This window comes from Podarcis muralis, chromosome 2 (assembly GCF_964188315.1).
Source record: "Podarcis muralis chromosome 2, rPodMur119.hap1.1, whole genome shotgun sequence".
Taxonomy (NCBI): domain Eukaryota; kingdom Metazoa; phylum Chordata; class Lepidosauria; order Squamata; family Lacertidae; genus Podarcis; species Podarcis muralis.
In genome coordinates this window covers 57,884,483-57,896,911 of record NC_135656.1, presented here as the reverse complement: position 1 = coordinate 57,896,911, position 12,429 = coordinate 57,884,483, and the positions used below count along the sequence as shown (strand labels likewise).

At 43.0% G+C, this 12,429-nt stretch overlaps 1 long non-coding RNA gene across 1 annotated transcript; it reads left to right on the top strand.

Moving 5' to 3' along the window:
• Positions 1–8,075: 8,075 nt before the first annotated feature.
• LOC114592739 (uncharacterized) lies at positions 8,076–12,182 on the top strand. Its single transcript, XR_003705522.2, has 3 exons — positions 8,076–8,161; positions 9,391–9,443; positions 11,431–12,182. It is a non-coding gene; the product is annotated as an uncharacterized LOC114592739 (long non-coding RNA).
• Positions 12,183–12,429: the final 247 nt, after the last annotated feature.

Below are 12,429 nucleotides of genomic sequence, written 5' to 3'. Positions count from 1 at the left end.
CCCTTCCTCCTCCCATCGGCTCTGGGGGAAGCAGGAGAGTCCCCAGAACAGGGTGCAGTGGGGAGAGAGGGAGGGTCATTCTGCCAGGCAAGAAGGAATGCTTGTGCTGATGATGTTGAATTCCTCCCTATGATTTAAAGAGCAGCAACCATATTCTAGCTTCATGGGAAAATTATGATATAGACCAGGCAGAAACACAAGGCACTGATGTATATGAAGTCAGACCACTGCTCAGTACTGTCCGTAATGACTTTCCAGGGTTTCAGACAGGGAAATTTCCCAGACCTACCTGGACATGCCAGGGACTGAACCTGGGACCTTCTGCATACAAAATATTGGCTGTACCACTGAGCCATGTCTCTTTCCCTAATGCAGGAGTTCCCCAATAGTACCACCAGCTCCTTTCTCCTTTGCTTGCTTTGGAGGAGACCTGTAGTTTCCAAATACCACCACAAATTGGCACTGTGAATGGCTGGGGAGTGGTTGTAAGATCATCACTGTGAATGAAGAGGGTGAGGTGAGGAGAAGAAATAGACCACTCAACTGGTCCCGAAGGCACCAAGATGCCATCTTAGTAGCCTATAGCAATGAGAAAGGAAAGAATATTCCCCAATATTTTTGGGGAAAGAATATTCAAGTGGGTGTGCTAAAATGCCTCCTACTTACTATCTTAAGGCTGGATGGGATCTGATGAGCTTGCAACTTTATTGGAAGGAGTAGTTAAATTTCCACTCTCCTTTTCAGATATTGTGTTTCAAGATTTGGCCTTTCCCTCTTGAGAATAGGATCGGGCCACAACGGCAATGTCACGTGGCACAGCATTTCCCAGACATTTTTCTAATTAAATCATGAGAATTTTCTACCTAATTGCTTTATACATTTCCCAGGAATAAAGCTCGCATTAAGATTTAATAAGACTCAGCTCCATTCACCCCAGAGCAGCTATCCAACATGATTGCCTCTCCTAATGTTCTCAGCGATTCCTCAAGAGCCAATTGTAATGATCATTAAGAAATAAAGGCCCTTCCGCCGGGTATTAAGTGTACCTCTGTGCACCTGGTTCCCTGCAAATGATCCACAACTATACACTACCTAAGGAATAATAATAACAAAGATGCTAATTACCCCATGGCTGCATCCTGAGAAATTGTGTCATCGATTCTTCTGGGAGGAGGCTCAAACAGTACCATTTTCAAGAAAGGGACCATTCTCAAATGTTTCTGCTTTGGAAGCCAAGTAGCTCAGATACATGCATTGTGCACACCCACCATCCCACTCAAGCAACACAGGGGAAGAACCCTGTTATGTACTGAGTTGAATAGGATCCAAACTGCAGCAGTCTGATTGGTCCTATAACAATGCAGCAGTATGATTGGTTGGCAGGAACCACCCAATCATGCTCCAGATAGAAGTGAATCCACAACCTGATTGGCTTACAGTAGAATTCCGGAATTAGCCAATCATGTGCAGCCCATTGTGTAAATAATGTATATAAAGCAGATACTCTGAGGGGACATTCATTCATTCCTCCTCGCCACTATGAGCTGAATAAAGAGCATGAAATCACTTTGCGACTCTGAGTATATTTCAAACCCTCTCTCAGTAGCAGAGCAAATGCTTTGCATGTGAAAGGTTCCATATTCAATCCCTGGTGTCCCTAGATAGGGCTGGGAGCCTTTGCCAGTTCGGGTTGGCAATATTAAGCTAGATGGACTAATAGTATGACTTGCTGTAGAGCAGCTTCGTATATTTTCCCTTTCCAGTTGGCATCTGTTCCTCTTCTCTGTCACACATGTACATTGCAACCTGACACTTCCTGCCTTTGCTTGACAAGATCAAATGTAAGTTAGGAGCACAGCCAATGAGCCTCTGAGAGAGGTATAGTAGGGGTCCAAAGGGAAAAGCAGCATGGCCTTAGAAAAGGAGCTCTTAGAATATACAATGAACGCTGCCTGTTTGCTATGTGGGAATGTTTTCTGCTGTCACATACATATTAGCATTATTTTGGCATGGGGAATGAGTCACAGTAAGCTTTAAAGATCGGCACTAAAAAGAAAACACTGTCAAGGGACTCTGCATTGCCTCAAGCAGTCAGCATTATTCTGTTGGAAGCCATTTTAGCTATTGAAAACAACATTCACCTCTAGGGGCAGGATCAAATGATGTGAAGAAAGATGGTCAAGACATGTCAGTGAAGAAGCAAGGCAATAACTTTATTGTCTCTCTTAAACAGGAATAGAATAGTACCTGACTCCACCCCAAGGCCAATGGCACCAGTGATTAAGGTATATAATTACATGATCCACTAACATTTCTGGGCTGCTTAAGAACATAAACAAAAAAACAGCCTGTTGGATCAGTCCAAGGGCTCATCTGGTCCAGCATTCTGTTCTCCCATTGGCCAACCACATGCCTGTGTGAAACCAGGGAGCAGAACATAAATACAAGAACCTCTCCCTTAGTTTCCAGCAACTGACATTCAGAAGCATTACATGTTTTGCCATGCTAAATCTCTGCTGGGGTTCTCTCACCAAAGAGTACTTGCCCCAAACTTGGATCTTGGCTTCCAATTATTTTTTCCGTCAGAGACTATGATCAGTTTCAGACCTTATGGCATCAACATCAGTCAAGCCCAAACCATCTGGCTTGATGAAGAGTTTTGGGTAACTCGAAAGCTCACACCCAGTATTTTGTGACATTTTGACTGGCCTATTAAAAACATTGCTTCAGATCTCACAAAGCAACGGCACAACCTCTTTCCCACCTGCTTCCCCCAGTTACAAACATTAAATTCTCTCTGCTTATCTCTTTGTCCTAATTCAAATGACCAACCACTTTCTTTTCTCACACACATACCGCTGAGCACACACCCTCAGACCCCATTTTGCAGATAGATTTGGGGTTTTTTAATGAATGAGTCATTTATTTTCTCCCATCGAAGAAAGATCAGCCAATCATCTCTGTTAACAAGCAATCAGCTTAACAAATATTGAACATCCATAACACTATTCAAGAGTGGACTTTTAAGCAAGAACGACTCAGTGTAATAAGGAGGGATACCAGGCATTCCCACCAACATTGTCTAGCACAGGCTTCCTCAACCTTGGCCCTCCAGATGTTTTGGGACTACAATTCCCACCATCCCTGACCACTGGTCCTGCTAGCTAGGGATCATGGGAGTTGTAGGCCAAAAACATCTGGAGGGCCGAGGTTGAGGAAGCCTGGTCTAGCACCTCATTTTCTTCTCTAGTCTTCACTCACAGTATATTTGTATCTCAGGGGTGCCAATTTGAATAAGATATTGTGGAGGTCCAGATAAGCCCCGCTCACATAATCAATTACATGACGCAGTGCACACACACCATTTGAATAACAATGCCCATCAACTTTAGGAGGCCTGGCCCCCTCAAGCATTTTATTCTGGGGTCCAAAGCCCCCAAGGCCCCTAGGAGTTGGCTCCTATGTTGTATCTAATGTGTCTAGCAAAGTCCTTGCTCGCCTAATAATGGCCACTGAAACTCTTTCACGACCCCCCCCCCCCGCCAACTAGTTTTCATGGACTTTCATGGATCTTGCTGAGGGCCCCCCCACCCATCTTTGCCCACTCCAGCCCTAAACTGTGAAATGGCATCATTAAACACCATCTCATCTCCTGGTATTCACATGTCACTTAGTGCTGATTGGCACGGCCCCCTTCTCTTCCACTGTTCTGTGACCTCAGCCAAGCAGGGCTCACTTGAACTTTTCATGCCAAGGGCATATGTTCTTCCTTGGACTCTCACGCTTGGAAATGCAGGAGCTAACAAATGTCCATTGCCCCTGGCTCTGCAGGCCTCACCAGCTGCTCAGAAAAAGGAGAAGATTGGGGGGGGGCACACTGGAGTTGAGACAGCTCAATATATTTTGCTTTGGTGTGCTGAGTCATCCTTCCACATTTGCCTATGTGGGTGGGGGAGGCTGGATAGAAATTGGTGGCAGGGTGAGGCAGAGGGTTATTCTTCTTCTCCCACTCGCAAGCTGGGAGAAAAACGTCCTTCATTCTTGTCTTTCCAAAGCAGCTTGAGCCAAGAGCTGCAAAGAGCTTTGCAGCCACTGCAGTAAAGAACTTCAGCTAGATTTCGCATGCACCCTTTTTTAGTGTAGTTAAATAAACAATGTGTTTTGTTTTACTGGCCCTGTATGGTGCCAGTACTATAAAAGGCACAAATAATCTGTCCTTTAAAGTGACTAGTTCAGACCAAAAGAGCAAACATAATTGAAAGTGTGTGTGTGTGTGTATTAAAATAAAAGGTGCCGACCATTAAAAAACAAATGAAAGAAGTGGCTCAAAAGGAGGGGGGTTGTGCTGTCAAGCTGATGCACATTTGGGCTGCTTCCGCAGGCAGGGAAATGGGACCCCGTGTCTCTGGCTGACAGAGGCAAAGCGTGTTGCAGAGATGACTCATTCATTTCACAGGGAAGATGATGCTATCTGCTGCGAGAGATCAGTTCTCCCGCTCTGCTTCTATCCTCCTCCCCCACCCCCTCAGGTGAACTTGCTACAGCATTCTCCTCCAGCAGTTATGAGCAGACAGATGACAGGGAGGAGGTGGGTAACGGACTGAGATTTAAGCAGGAAGCTCTGTCTGTTGTTGGCCTTTGTTAACAAGGAAACTGATCTCCCTCCTTCTCCCCCCCCACCCCCCCTCGCCTACTCAGGGAGCAGGGTTTGGAAAATTACTTGGGATTCTGGGCCCAAGGCCAAAATGCCAGATGTGTGTCAAAGGCAGAGCTAGCTAAGAACAGGGACAGGAGCCGCCATGCCAGGACAAACAGCCCCACTCCATGCTTCTCTAACTGGCTTTAACCAACTAGAGCTTTCTTTTCAGATTTGGGCAAGATTCTACCCTGGTGCCCGCAGCACTGACCTTGCTTGTACATTCCTCCCAGCAAGGAGGATTTGATGTAGTGGCAGCAAGCACTTATTATGGGGTGTATTTCCCCTGAGCATGCTGTCCTGTCTGTCAACAATGTGTGAAAGGATAGCTTAGACTAAAGCTGAAATAAATGTTCTTCCCTCAAGTTCTCAAAATTGCCCCTTGAATTTTGTTGTTGAACATTCTCCTGTCTCTCAGTTGTCTAAATGTTTCGTCTGCCCACTCTAAGAAGAATAGAGATGTTGTCTGGAAACAATGTGCAAATAAAGAGTTGCATTCTCTTCCCCGCCCCTCTCACATACCCCTCTCACACACAAATACACAAACCTTTTCCAATCCCGCTTGTCCCTACGGAAGTGGCTTTTCTTATTTATTGTAGGTTGTTAGGCTTATGTTATACACACCTGCATGCACTGTCTGGTTGAGCCTTCTGAACAGGAATATGAGGTAATATGAGGTAAAAATACAGACCATACTGTGGCACCAGAATCCACTGTTACAATCCTCACTTTCTGTATAGTTAATCTAGAAACATAGTGCATTGTTAAGCTATTGAATTTGCCACCAATTTGGGCAACTTTAAATGGGGCTCAGGCGAATTCATGGACAGTAAAACTATAAATGGAGACTAGTCATGATGTCTGTATACAACCTCCAGTATCAGAAGCGATATGCTTCTGAATATCAGTTGCAGGAGGGGAGGACATGGGTGGGAAAACTGCTATTGTGTTAATGTCCTGTTTGTGGGCTTCCCACCTGTATCTGGTTCATCAACGAGAGAACAGGATGCCAAACCAGATGGGCCTTGGGCCTGCTAAAGAAGGGCTTTACTTATGTTCTTTTTATGTACTCGGGGCTGTTACTCCTGCTTGTTCTGTTCACCAACCCCACTTACCTGCCAGTCTGCTTCCCACACACCTAGCCAACCACTGCTCCCTTTACACTTGACCAACTCCCTCTCCCAGCACACCCCACTCTATTTTAAAGGAGAGGGGCAGGCACATCTGAGAATGGTTTTTGGAAGCACCTCCCACCCTCCTTTAAACAGTTTGCCTTGGCCCCCTGCCCCCTGCCCTCCTTGCTCGGTCACCTGCTTGCTGTTTTGTCTCCACGCTATTGGAGGCCACATAAACTGCAGCATGACAACAGCATTGCAATTTTATTATACAGCCCAGTAAGATAAGCAGAGAAACCATTGTTTATTGTTTGCATGCTGCTAATGTTTTCTGTCACTGTTCTGAGGGAGCTTATGCTGGTATTTTTTGTTTTTGTTTTCTCTGTATGAAATATTAATGTCCTCTATGATCTCCCTCCTCCTTTTCTATAGTATAATGTATTTATGCATATATATTTGGACCAATATAGGCTGCTTGGAGACCCTTTGGGTCTCATAACTCAACACGAGTTCACTACTGTCATGGACTGACTGGATGCAGAGGAGCGATGGGAGGCACCAGCTGGGGGAACCCCCAAGGGAACTCTGAAGGGAGGAAGGCTCAGAGCCAGGGGATTGTTAGTAGGTCGATGGTGAGTGGTCAGAGGGAGAAGAGGGAACAGACTTGGAGGAGGACGTGTCAAAGCTGAAGAGGCAACAGTGAGCAAGAAGAGGCTCTGGCAGAGAGCAGTCCAGACTCAGAGGAAGGAGAGGAGTGGGGGTGAGAAGATAGAGATGAGGGAGGCTGCAGAAGAATCTAGGAAGTCTCCTACTCTTCCTGCAACCAGCTCCCCTCTTCCCATGTCTCCCAGAACATGCAGAGAAGTGAAGAGAGCGGAGTGAAGAGAGACAAGACAAAGGAGCCTTAGACTGTTGGCGAAGGAACCGGAGGAGGAACCTTAGAGAGCGGTGGGAAGGCAGGGGTCTTCAGTCCTCACAACTGCCTCACTGGAGCAAGACCTACTGGGAAGAGTTGTTCTGATTACTAGGTCTGTGCTGTTTTTGTTTCTTTGAATAAATACTTAACTTCACTGATCAGGGGTTTTTATTATTACTGACTACAGCATGGGTAGGCAAACTAAGGCCCGGGGCCCGGATCTGGGGCAATTGCCTTCTAAATTCAGCCTGCGGACAGTCTGGGAATCAGCATGTTTTTACATAAGGAGAATATGTCCTTTTATTTAAAATGCATCTCTGGGTTATTTGTGGGTCATAGGAATTCGTTCATTCCCCCCCCCCAAAAAAAATATAGTCTGGCCCCCCCAAAAGGTCTGAGGGACAGTGGACCGGCCCCCTGCTGAAAAAGTTTGCTGACCCCTGGACTACAGCTCCTGACAACTGTTTTATTTTATTTCAGATTTTACAGTTTTAACTCATTTTTAAACTCATTTCAATCTCCTGTATACTGCCTAGTCAAGTGGTATATGAATTGTTGGAATTAATTAATTAATGAATGAAAAATATGATTCAGATTAAGATCTCAAACATAAAGTTGAAGTGTCCATGTAAGTATCTGACAAGAGTAACTACGTAATTTATGGCTTAATTCTACCCTCCTTTTCAGAGGCTCTAGCACCAGGAAGAACATACAGTGCGTCTTCTCAAGTGTGGGAACCACACACACCCAAGCTTATTAAAGAGCTGCTTTATACCCAGATTAACAATCCACCCAGCACAGTCCTGAATATTTTAACTGACAACAGCTCATTAAAGTATTTCCCATAACTCCTACCTGAGAGATCCTTTCGCCAGTATTAAACATGAGACTGCATAGATGCACAATTTAGCAAAATATAACTGAGATACGTACAGCTCCTGGCTTCTTATAAGCAACACAAAGTCTCTCTGTCTGACTGTCTCTTTTTCTCTGTCTCACACACAGCCTTTACTGTGCCAGCAGAATTGTGGCTGTTCTTAGGATGCTGCATGAGGACACAGGATTCTGGCAATGCACAATTATAGGGCCTGTTCACATATTAAGAACATTCTCCATCTTTCTCCCAAAATAGAGTCTTGTCAGGGAAGTTGTATGAAAATATACCTTTTTTTATTTCCAGACAGAAAATATGAATTTTATTGATTGTAGGCAGGGGCTCTCCGTGAAGTAACTGAGAGGGCCCAACTGAAGTATTTATTGAATCATTCATTTACTTTTACTTTTATTTTTATTTTTGTATATGTACTACAGTCTACCTTTCAGCCCACCAGGAGTCTAGTAATGTTATCATTAACAAACATGTCAGGGGTAGGAATACGTAGTCTTGCAAGAGATGTTCAACAGAAATAAATATGGTGCAAGTTAGCTAACAAAGTAAGAGTTACCGGTATTCATTTCATTTATTTATGAAATGTATATCCCACTCTTCTTCGTAAAGGACCCCAGGTCCACTATTCTGATGATTGTTTCAAATCTGGAGATTCATACTTTTAGGGCAGGGGTTAGTTTCATCCCAAACGAAGGGAAAGAAGTCATGGAAATGGATGGTGTCTTTGTGATCACCTGTGTGTTTGCAACTGTGCTAATTGAGGGAATAATAATAATAATATTTTTTATTTATACCCCGCCCTCCCCAGCCAAGGCTGGGCTCAGGGCTGCTAACAAGCAATAATAAAAACAAGTTGAATGAATACAACTTAAAAACAAAATTAAAATACAACATTAAAATATTGAAACATTAAAATATTTAAAAGTAGCCTCATCGCAGGAGAAGGAAAAGAAAAAAGAAAGAGAGGGCGGGCGGGCGGGAGGGAGGGAATCAAATTGGCTCCAAGCCAAAGGCCAGGTGGAACAACTCTGTCTTACAGGCCCTGCGGAAAGAAATCAGATCCTGCAGGGCCCTGGTCTCATGAGGCAGAGCGTTCCACCAGGCCGGAGCCAGAGTTGAAAAGGCCCTGGCTCTGGTTGAAGCCAATCTAACTTCCTTAGGGCCCAGGACCACTAGGGTGTTGCTATTTATGGACCATATTTATAGAGATCCATCCAGCCCAAGCAGTGCTGCTTCACACAATCTCCAGGCTCCAATAAGCTCATCATATTGCTTTTCACAAACATCTCTTTATAACACCCAACTTTGCCCATGTACAACAGTTTTTCTACAATGCTCACACAACTTTTTCTCCTGGGTCATTGATGGTTTGAATGCCCCAGCACCTCATTGGGCCCCACACAAAAGAATTAAATGTTTTGTTGTTGTTTTTTAAAAAAACAAACTTGCAATTGATGCCAGATAGTAATGCGCAAAGGTCACACCCATTGCTTTAGTGCTGACTAAAATGTGATTAAATTTGGTGCCACAGTCCTGCTCTGTATGAACTGCATATTTGATGTTACAGCAATACAGCATTTCAGTGTGCTTTGTATATTTCCTATGAACTGTTGCTGAAACAGATGGGCTAAAATTTATTATAGTGCTGATGACACAAGAGGAAGGGAGGGTTCGTATACCATTCAGACAGTGTCATTAGTGTCCTTGAGAGTGACTTCACAGCCGGATGAAAGATATTGCTTCTTCACATACAACTGTTTCCTTTCCTCCATAGGTATTGCCAAACACAAATAATGTCTGAAGACGTTAGAAGTAATTGTCAAGGAGGTGAGTACTGAAAATAATTTGCAATTCTGCTGCTGTTTTTTTGATGCCAACCAGCCAAGCGTAAGAGACTTCAGTTCAATTTTATGAAAGTGCAAATTTAAAAATAGACCCTGGAGTCAAGGGATATTGACTGTGCCAAGGATAAAACGTTTTGCAGCCCTGGCCCATATTACGTGACTAAGGCTGGTAAGCAAATGTCACTTTCCCAGACCAACAGCTTGCCACTTTTTTTTTTTACACGGATCTCACACTGATATCAAGACTATCAGATATAATTAAAGAAGCCACACACAGGGCTACAGCAAAGCATCCCATCAGATTTAATTCTTAACAAAGTATTTAATCTGATTAAACAAAGGAAGTCTTTCCAAGGTGATCAAAGAGCCTGAGATTTAGGATTCACATGAAAACAAAACTCAAGACTAAAAAGAGGTACCAGCAGGAATCATAGCAGGTAGTACAAAATATGAGAGGCAGTGAGGTCCATTAACATAATTTGTTTGGGTCACGCAGTCAGTCAGTCAGTCAGTCAGTCAGTTAGTTTTATTGCACATAACCAAAGGCTGCCGCAATGTACACAGAATCATTCAACAGTTAAAGGGAAATATGCTGGGTTAATACAAAAAACTTAAAACATTTACCGGTATATTATCAAGACATTACCTACTCTAAATAGAGTTATAGAAGTACCTTAATATACAGGCTAAGACTTTAAACAATAAAATTTATAGGCTAAAATCACCACATGGCCACTAATATATTAAAAATAATGTTAATTAATACAATGTACAATTATATTCGGAGTTTGGTGATAAAGAGAGAATATAGCTTGATGTAGGTAGGGTCAAATAAATTCATCTCCTTTACAGTTGGTGGCTGTCTTGGCTATATAATTTGCTATATAATTTTCCTAGTGGCAGTTGCAAAGAGTGCTACACGCCAGGTCACATACTTATCTATGTCTGCGAGGAGATATAAAATCATGTCAGAGGGGTTCTGGCCAGGGGACCTTGTCATTATAGGTGCTAAAAATCATTCTCTTGCTTCATTATATAAGGAGCAGCGTAAGATATAATGCATAAGGTCCTCTACTTCAGGACATCCCCTAATGCAAACACGTTTGTTTGTTGGTATGCCTCTGTGTCTCCCATCTCTATTATCAGAGTTTATTGTATTTAATCGTAACTCTGTAAAAGCTTTCCGAAGCTGTACAAAAGTCAGTTCATTAAAATAAAGTGTTTGTTCATGGGCCTCTCTATGTTTAAAATATAATGGAGTGCATGTGGATGTGTACATAAAGTTTAGGTCGTTTTTAATTGCCACTGCCCTTACAGTTTGTTTAAAAATATTTATCTGTGAATATAAGGGAAGTTCTTTGATCTCGGTCACTGAGAGGTCATATTTGCCCATCAGTTGGGCAGCGTGATGTACCCAGTTTTTAAGGGATAATCCATTCAAGAGCTCAATCAGGCATTTTTTTTTTTTGTAGTGTAGTGTTGTCCATCTGTTGAATTCTAAACCAGTAGCAGAGGATCTATTTGGCTCTCTATGCTCAACATGCAAGTTTCCAACCTGAGGGTCATGCAGTCAGCTCTTGCCTCATATGTGGTGCTACTGGGTGTCACAAACTTTCAGAGTCAGTTATCCCAGAGTCAGGGCAATTTAAAGATAGCATCAGCATTAACTTTTGCTTCTCTAGTTTGTATGGAACTTCCTCATTGTTACCCTGATAAGTAACTTGTTTGCATTTTAGAATCACTCCTAGTTGGCTTTTTGGTAAATTGCAGGAATAACACAGTTGAGTGATTCTGCGGAGAGGCAAATTTCTGTAGGTGAGGCCCTAGTTAAAATGTTCATGCAATGAAGTTTAAACTTTGGACAGATTCACTCCTAATTAGAGCCAAGGTCATGGTATGATGGCTGTTGTAGGAGTGAGACGAGCTCAGGATCCTGGGCCGGCTCATCCCTGCTCCCTTTCTGTCCTCAGAACATCCTGTTTTGGAGCTTCCTGCTGGTGGGGAAACTGCCAATAGGCCTCTCATCTGCAAGTTCAGCCAGCAGAGCTGAGTAGAGGAACACCTCGCCCAGCCCAGCATAAGGAGGTTTGGACTGCTCTGCCTGACAAGAGAATTAGTCACAGGACCCTGATTTATGCACTCAAATGCAGTATTGGTTTGAAAATGTGAGCTGCCATATCTTAACAGAACTTTAGAAACGGAGATGAGTCAGGCTGCAGTTTGGACTCCTGACAGAAATTTCGTAAACCTGACTCGGCTTGCCAAAAAAGCTGAAGAAACCAACTTGCGTTGACTTCAGCCCCTAAAAAATGGTCCTTTGTCAAAGGAGTTGTGACTGGTTACACTTGCCAGAATCTGCTGAAAAACTCAGCTTGTTCAGATGAATATAAAAAAATTTGCAAAATGAAGTGATCCCAAAGTTCCCTTTCCCCTTCACTTGCTAACTAAGCCAACTGTGTTGCTACATCCAGAATGGCTCGAGCAAATTAATAAAAAGGCCCAATTCATTCATTACCCTTGTTATGAAGCTGCTGCCCCAAATCTGCTCTCTCATGGCTCACTCCCATACCACATAGACAACTTTTTATTCATTCCTTCATTCATACATTTATTTTCATTTGTTAATTGCTTCCCATAAAACATCCTGAAGCAATGTAACAATGGTTCATTTTGCATACCATATATCCCTGCATATTTTACATAAACTAAACCATTCAGTATTCCATTATTACATCCATCAAAACTTATTTACACTGTTGTATTTATCTTAATGCTTGCGACGTTTTCAAGTGTACACAATTCCCCTCCATATATTTAATAAACATTTTCCAATCTTCTTTTTTCCAATACAGTATTCTTCTTTCTCTCTTATTCTATATGTTAGGTCTGCAAGCTGCGCATATTCCATCACCTTAAGTTGCCATTCTTCTTTAGTTGGGACCTCACTCATTTTCCATTCTGGCTAAAGT